The sequence below is a fragment of the Lytechinus pictus genome, chromosome 17, assembly GCF_037042905.1.
Source record: "Lytechinus pictus isolate F3 Inbred chromosome 17, Lp3.0, whole genome shotgun sequence".
Lineage (NCBI taxonomy): Eukaryota > Metazoa > Echinodermata > Echinoidea > Temnopleuroida > Toxopneustidae > Lytechinus > Lytechinus pictus.
Window position 1 is genome coordinate 4,401,063 of NC_087261.1, and position 8,160 is coordinate 4,409,222.

Genomic DNA, 8,160 nt, shown 5'->3' on the forward strand with positions numbered 1-8,160 from the left:
ACGGTTTTGGAAGGGGGGCTGAGCCAAAAGTGGGAGGCTGACCATGCAAAAATCACAATCAGATGGTCAGTTTGACGTTTTCGTACACGGTTTCTTTTTTTTTAAGTGGGGGCTGAAGCACACGCAGCCCCCTCCTGCTTCCGCGGTCCCTCTGTAAGACTACCCCCGCCCCCCCCCCCCCCTGGCGTATCTAGGCATTACAGTGCCCTCCTCTGGCATGTCTGGGGCTGCACTATAATCATGGTGATGTATCTGCGAAGCGACCAAGCGTTGAATGAGTTCAAACTTTAATTCATGAAACGCAGTCATTGGTGCTTTTTCCCCTCGAAACTAAGCAGAAGAAATACCCTGAATCTTTACGGCGTTTTCATAGTAATAGAAATTCGGAGTAAATTTTAATGAAATCCTTGACAAATACTCAAGGCCTAGTAGTAATAGCAACATGCTGAACATTCACGTGCTGTATGGCCCAAAATCTTATGAGATCCTGATTTAAAAAGTGTTCAAGAGAGAGGGAGCGATGCGACCGAGCTCCGGAAAGTTGTGGTATTTGAAACAATGTTTGTTTATTACGCCTTTGACCCCCCCCCCAAAAAAAAGAGAAGTATATAATTATCTGATGATTTCGGGATCACGTGAGTTACACTTACCCAAGGCCACAATCTATTGGGTTGATGATGTTTACAGGATGAGAGAAGCGAATGTCACGCGATGTGAGTGCCACTTGATTAATACTCCCATATCATTTATATAATGATTATGTTGATTTCTCTCCTTCTTTCTCTCATATTTCTCTTTCCCTGTCATCTTCCACTCCTCTTCCCTCCGCAGTCATACAATTCCGGGTTCACCGGTTATAAGCATATCCGGGGATAGGTTCACTATCCATGAAGAACATTGTTCACAAAGACACTATTCTTAAAAGCATGATGGCAGTTGGGCATCAAATGGAAAAGGGGTCCTTTTCCGTAATATTTGTAATGGGCCATTTTTGTAATTAATGTTTACAATAATAGTAATAGATACCGATGTTAAAATAGATACCATTCATGATTGAATAAAAGGAAACTATTCATAAAAACATCCCATTACTCTAGCGACACTCTTTTTTTATCCCATTTACGACTATAGTGATCCTTTATTCCATTTTTTTTATAATATCGAGGCCCTCTTCTCCGATTATGACGAGCGACCCTCTTCGAACATGGAGAGCAACTATTTTCATGCAGTCTGACGAGCAACCTCATTCGACATTCCAACAATGAATCTGAATGGTGGTCCTTGTGATAAGTCAGTTAGTGATAAAAATTGTGCATTTTTTGTCGGGGTGGAGCCACGAATTTTCATTCATCCTTTATCGGCAGGGACAGCGGAACAGGGGGACAGGGGGCACCCTTCCCAAGAAAAAAATCCCATAGGAAAAAATGCCTTTTTTTCAAAATGGAAAGTGCCTTTTTTTCAAAATGAAATGTGCCCTTTTTTCAAAATGAAATGTGCCCTTTTTCAAAGTGAAATATATACCCTTTTAATGTGAGACATAATATATTTCGTAAAAAATATCACAAAATCTTTAGCCCGTGCTTCGTGCTCTCATCATTTATTGTTTAGTAACCTCCTCATTCTATTCTTGGTTAAAAAAGTGCTTAGAATATCCAGTTTTCAACTCGCGCTTCGCGCTCGCATCATTAGATCAGTGAAATATATATCCTATTTATCAGTCACTAAAATGCAGTCCTCATCAGGTTAATTAGTTGGTCAGTAATCAAATTTTTTTGCTCGCGCTTCCCGCTCGCGTCAATTAGTAAAATACACATATTTTTCATGATAATAAAAACTGCTCGGAATGTTTAATTCAAGTTCAAGTTCAAATTTATTCAAACCAATCAAGAACAAGAGACATATCACATAGTTTAACAAAAATGAGAATACATGATAGGTTTGGGACCCCATAGAAGCAGAGCTTGTGAGAGGGGCCCCTTATAAAATACATTACAACAATAATGAGATGAAAAAAATATTTACAATGATAATCTAAAGAGTAAAATAAGAAAATACATACAAACACAACACGCACACACACACACACACACACACACACAACACACATGGTCTATCAAGAATCAATTTAAGATATTTTGTAATCTTTCAAATAAATAATTTCGACATGAATTTTTAAATATGGGCAGTGTTGGACTGGATCTAAAGTTTTGTGGTAACTTATTCCATTCTTTTGTACAAACTATCACAAAAGAATTCAAAGGAGTATTTGTTCTTGCAAGTGGCTGGTGGATAAGATTTTTCTGCCGTGTATTGTACAAATGGACATTTGAGTTAACAACAAATGCATCTTTTAAAAATGAACAGTTTTGAGAGGATTGTGATTTGTACATAAATATCAAGCAATTGAGGGAGACTAAATCATCAAGAGGCAAAATCTTCAATTGCAGAAATAAAGGAATACTTGGACATCTGTAATTCGAATATGTCATGAGCCTCATAACTTTCTTCTGAAGAACTAGCAGTTTGTTTAAATGGTTCCTATATGTATTTCCCCATGCAACATTACAATAATTTAAGTGTGGCATAATAATAGCATTGTAAATAGTTACTAAGGTCTGCTGAGGGAGAGAGAAACGTAATTTATAAATGACACCAACGCTCCTTGATACCTTAGTACAAACATAACTGAGGTGATTTTTCCATGATAAGTGATCATCAACTACAACTCCCAAAAACCTTACATCTTGACTTCGACTGATCTGATGGCCTCCTATTGATAATGGATTAGTATCTTCAGGGACTTGTTTACCCCTTGTTCTAAAGACAATATATTGAGTTTTACTAGCATTTAATAAAAGCTTGTTACAGCAAAACCATTTAAATATATTTTTAATTTCATCGTTAGTTGAGAGTATGAGAGTTTCCATATCTTTGTGATGGGAAAGTAAGCAAGTGTCATCTGCGAATAGTGAATAAGTAAACAATTTTGATGAATTTATAATGTCATTAACATAAATCAGGAACAATAAGGGACCCAGAACCGAGCCTTGGGGTACACCACATTTAACCTCCTTAGATTGTGATTTAACTCCATTAATCGTTACATACTGACATCTATTCGTTAAGTAATTTTTGAACCAACTTAAGGCTACCCCACGAAAACCATAATGCTCAAGCTTGTACAATAATATATCATGATCGATAGTATCAAATGCTTTCGATAAATCAAGAAACACACCAATACAAAATTTTCCACTATCAATTGCACTTATAATGGTATTTACTAAATTCAAGACGCCCATACTTGTGGAGTAATTCTTTCGAAATCCAAATTGTTGTGGTATCATTATGTTATGAAGTTGAAGGAAATCATTCATTCTTTTGTATACTATTTTCTCAAGAATTTTTGAGAATATGGGTAACAACGCAATAGGTCTGTAATTTTCAATGCATTTACGATCATTCTTTTTAAATACTGGAAAACTCTAGCTATTTTCAGTTTGTCAGGGACTATACCCTGAAACAAGGACTTATTAAAAATATCGCGTAAGGGATCAACAATGCATTGAATACAATTTTTTTATGACCTTGGGAGAAACATCATCTGACCCGCATGCCTTCGATGGTTTTAAAGTCGAAACCAAATTAGAAATTTCACAAACAGATGTTGGTCGAAAATACAAGGATGAGGAGTGATTTTGGACCGACATAAAATCTCTGTATGAGGATTGGACAGAAGGAATTTTCTTGCTTATTTTAGAAGGTAGATCAATAAAATATTTATTAAAATACTCAGCTTTATGTAGATCTGAATTTAACAACAATTCGTTATGATACATGTCATTTGGGAGTGGCGTTTTCTTCCCCCTCCCCAGCAATTTTCATGTCTTAGTACATGAAATGTCCAAAAGTTTGAGCTCGCGATTCGCGCTCGCAACATCTCACAAGGATGCCCTTTTAACATTAGTTAGAGTCGTTATCGACCAAAAACCGAGTTTCACAACTTCAGATTTGGGATTTTTTTCCAAACCGCTCGCTCGATCGCTAAGCTCGCTCGCGGCAAATATATATATCTTATCAATCAAAAATCTCTTCAAAAAGCTTTGCTCAACTTGATTACTACAAAACATACAACTATTTTACGCAGATGATAATCTCATGGTGAAAATATCCGTTTGCGCCAAACTGCCTATTTATAAGGGCCCTTTTTTGGCTTTGAACCCCAAAAGAAAATATGTTCCGCCGCACCTGCTTATCGACTACGTTTTAGAAAGTTCTTGTTCGTGTTTCGTCACATTATTGTGTCATAAGAGCCAGCCCTCCTGTAGAATATTAAAGACCAAAGTGTTATTATAAAGGGTACAGTACACATTCCAGTTGTATGGGTCTTTGCCATTGAATAACAATTACTGATAATAATTCAATGTGAAAATGACAAAATTACTTTTTGAAAATGTCAAAATTTTAAACAAACACTGAGAATAGAAATCATTGTCCTCGGCGGCTGAATCGTATTGCCCGAGAACATAGCTGAGAGCAGGAATTAAGTTTGACAAGGACGTTTATGTTGATTCAATACAATGGAATATCATCCGACTTTCTATCAACGGTAATGATAATCGTCCTCGTTGATATCATATCAACTGATTTATTACCAATTGAACATGTAATTTGAACCTATAAATCAATGCTTAACATAATTCTTACTGATATGGATTCAAATCGGCTTCCTATTATAAGTTTAATCGCCCTTGTTGATACCATATCAATAATTGATTATCAACATCGTGTCATTGGTATATTTCGCCGGTTCGGAAAATGGCTGAGAGTGTGAATATTGCAACCAACATTGAATAGCAGCCGGCTTCCTAATCAAGGAAGAACTGTGATCAACATTTTAACCATACCGACGCAGGGGCGGATCCAGCCTTCGCCAATAGGGGAGGGGGCGCGGAATTTTTTTTCAGCCAGATTATCCCCAACCGGCCGCTCGAAGATGATTTTTGGTTTCTTGAAGGGGTAGTCCTAATAGTCACTTCTTAGCTTTATTTTTATAAATCAACATTAATATATAATATCATGATCCTTATTCATTCGCGCTCGCTAAATTTTTTTGGGGAAATCTTAAGTATTTTTTCCTGAAATTTGAACATTCTGGGCAATATTTGTTATCCTAAAAAAGATGTGTATGCAATTACTACGAACGCGAAACGCAAGCAGCAATGAACTGATGGAAAAGGTACCTGTTAAAGACTGCATGCAGTTAGCCATAAAGACGTTACATTTTTTAAATCAAATAATGCGAGCTGAAATTTTTTGAAATTTTTACCTAAAGAATGGAAATTCTAAGCACTTTTTGTAACTTAAACAGAATAGTTATATAACTAAACAATTGATGCGAGCGAGAAGCGCGAGCGGAAAATTTCGAGATTTAGACTTACTGAACGAGACACTCTGTATTCATGTTTTTTTGTAAATCATGAAAAGGATGAGTAATTAGGGATCTTCCTTACATTAATAATGTGAGCGCAAAGCGCGAGCAGAAAAAAATTATATACGTTTTGAATTGATCAAAAAGGCACCTGTTAAGGACTGCTTGCACTTAGCCATGAAGACGTTACATATTTCAACAATCAAATAATGCGAGCGCGAAGCGCGAGCTGAAAATTTTTGACATTTCTACATAACGAAAGGAAAATTTTAATCATATTTTGTAATCGTGAACAGGATAGCTATATAACTAAACAATTGATGCGAGCGCGAAGCGCGAGCGGAAAAAAATCAAGATTTAGACCTAAAAATGGGACACTCTATTCATGTTTTGTAAATCATGAAAAGAATGAGTAAAAGGGGATCTTTCTACATTAATAATGTGAGCACAGAGCGCGAGCAGAACATTTTTGATATTGTGATCTGAAACTGGACAATGATTTAAATAGAGAAAAAGTTGAGTATCTGAATAAACATGCGCGCGCGTGTTTCATATTTATACCTTGAATGTAGGCATTCTCAATACATTTTTTATCATGAAAATCAAAGCGAGCGCGAAGCGCGAGCTATAACTATCTGATATTCCGATCTGAAAAAATTTCAGCTCTATATTTCAAGCACTTTGTACGAAAATTGTGAGGTGGATATGGATCTTATTAAAGAGCTGATATTTTTCATTATAATTACTTTGAGTTTTGACATAGGACCGGGACATCCTGACATGTCATCATAATTATGAAAATGATGACTGTCTTCCTATTCCTCTTGCTAAGCGCGAGATGAAAACTGGACATTTCAAGTACTTTTGTAATTATAAATAGGATGCATCAGTTAATATATTTTTTAACCATAAATGCGAGCGCAAATTGCGAGCCTAAATTTTTTATACACTGTCATGAAAAGGGGATTTTGATTAGTTTGTTGTAGTCAATATTGATATACATAACTCGCCAATCAAAATGTGAGCGTGCAGCGCAAGCTGATACGTTTTGACAATCAGACCTGAAAAGGGATATTTTGAAAACTTTATGGAATACACGAAAATAATAGGTACCTGATAAATCAAAATTTGCGAGCGCGCAGCGCGAGCAGAAAATGTTAATATTCAGACCATAAAACTGACATTTTTACAGAGCACTTTAAAAAAAATCAATCTGTAAATCACACAAAATAATGAAAGTTCGATTTCAGAGATGAAATATGTTAATTTGTATATTGACTTCCAAACTTGATATTTAAACTCCATATTGAACAAGATATGAAAACCACCTAACAGGAATTGCGAGCGCGAAGCGCGAGCGAAAATTTTATGTATTGACTTTTATCGTCTTATGTATTGACTTCTACATGAAAGATTCTTTTTATTTTCCAAGTCTTCCCCTTATCTCATTTTATTCACTCGTCTTCCTCCTCTTCTTTTTTTTCTCCTCTTTTGTCCCTCCTTTTTTTTGTTATTTCTTTCTTTCCTCTTTTTCTTTTTTTTGCTCCGCCAATAGGGTGGGGACGGGCCCCCTGGATCCGCCTATGCCGATGTACACTGGCGTACAGAGGGGAGGGGGGCTTGGCGCCATGTTCCCACCCCAAAAATTGAGAAAATGAATGAAAAGGGAAGGTAAACGGTGAAATATATCGTACTCTCAATGGTATTCAAAATCCATAACAAAATTATTTTTCTATTAAAAGGTCAAAAATTTGCTTGCTGACAGCTATTAGGAAATTTTGCCCCATACGCCATGTCTGACTTTGTTTTCTCGGTCGTGAAACTTTTGGGAACACGATCAGGGCCGTAACCAGGATTTTTTCATAAGGGGTTCCGAATCATAAGGGTGAACCTTTTTAATATGATCAGTTCCATTACTCCGAACAGGAATGCAAAAAAGTTACGAATTGAAAAAAAAACTTTAAATAATGCGGCCAAAATATCACAAACAACCCCCCTCATGACAATCTGCGAACAATTTAACCATGTTTAGTAAAAATTCCAGCTCGATTGAGTGGAAAACCACGGAGAAAAGCGCTTTCAAACAAACGGTAGGACACACAAGATTAGCCAAATTATAGTAAGGATTACATAAAATCATATTTTTTGTTCATACATTTGTAATTGATGTGTCTCCATTATGATGACTGTTGCGGCAATAAATAACTAATGCACTTAATCAGTTGTCAATCCAATTGTTTTAGTTCTTGGTAGAAAATTTTTGAATAAACCTAATTTCATATATAATGCAAAATAACAAGTGGGGATATGACATCATCAGCCAACCTAATGAATATTCATATACAGACATGCCTCGAACCTTACTGTTTCACCGGAATAATGCAAATTTTAAAAAATCAATAACTTCGTTATTTGTTATCCGATTTTGATCAAATTTTCAGCATTTTGCTTTGTGAATTTTACGCTTTTTATCGAGATATAAATATATCGAGCCTGGGCCATCCCTTTAAGGAATACATCCTACCGGGTACCCATTCACCTCACCTGGGTCGAGTACAGCACAATGTGGACCCTATGTTTCAAAGTCCGGAGACTAATCCACTCTCCACGTTGATCAAGCATCAAGTTGATCAAGTTGAATAATCAATCAATCAAGGATATAATTCATGATTGCTGAACATATTTTCATCAAAATCGGAAGTAGAAACCGATACAGGACCAATCAATCA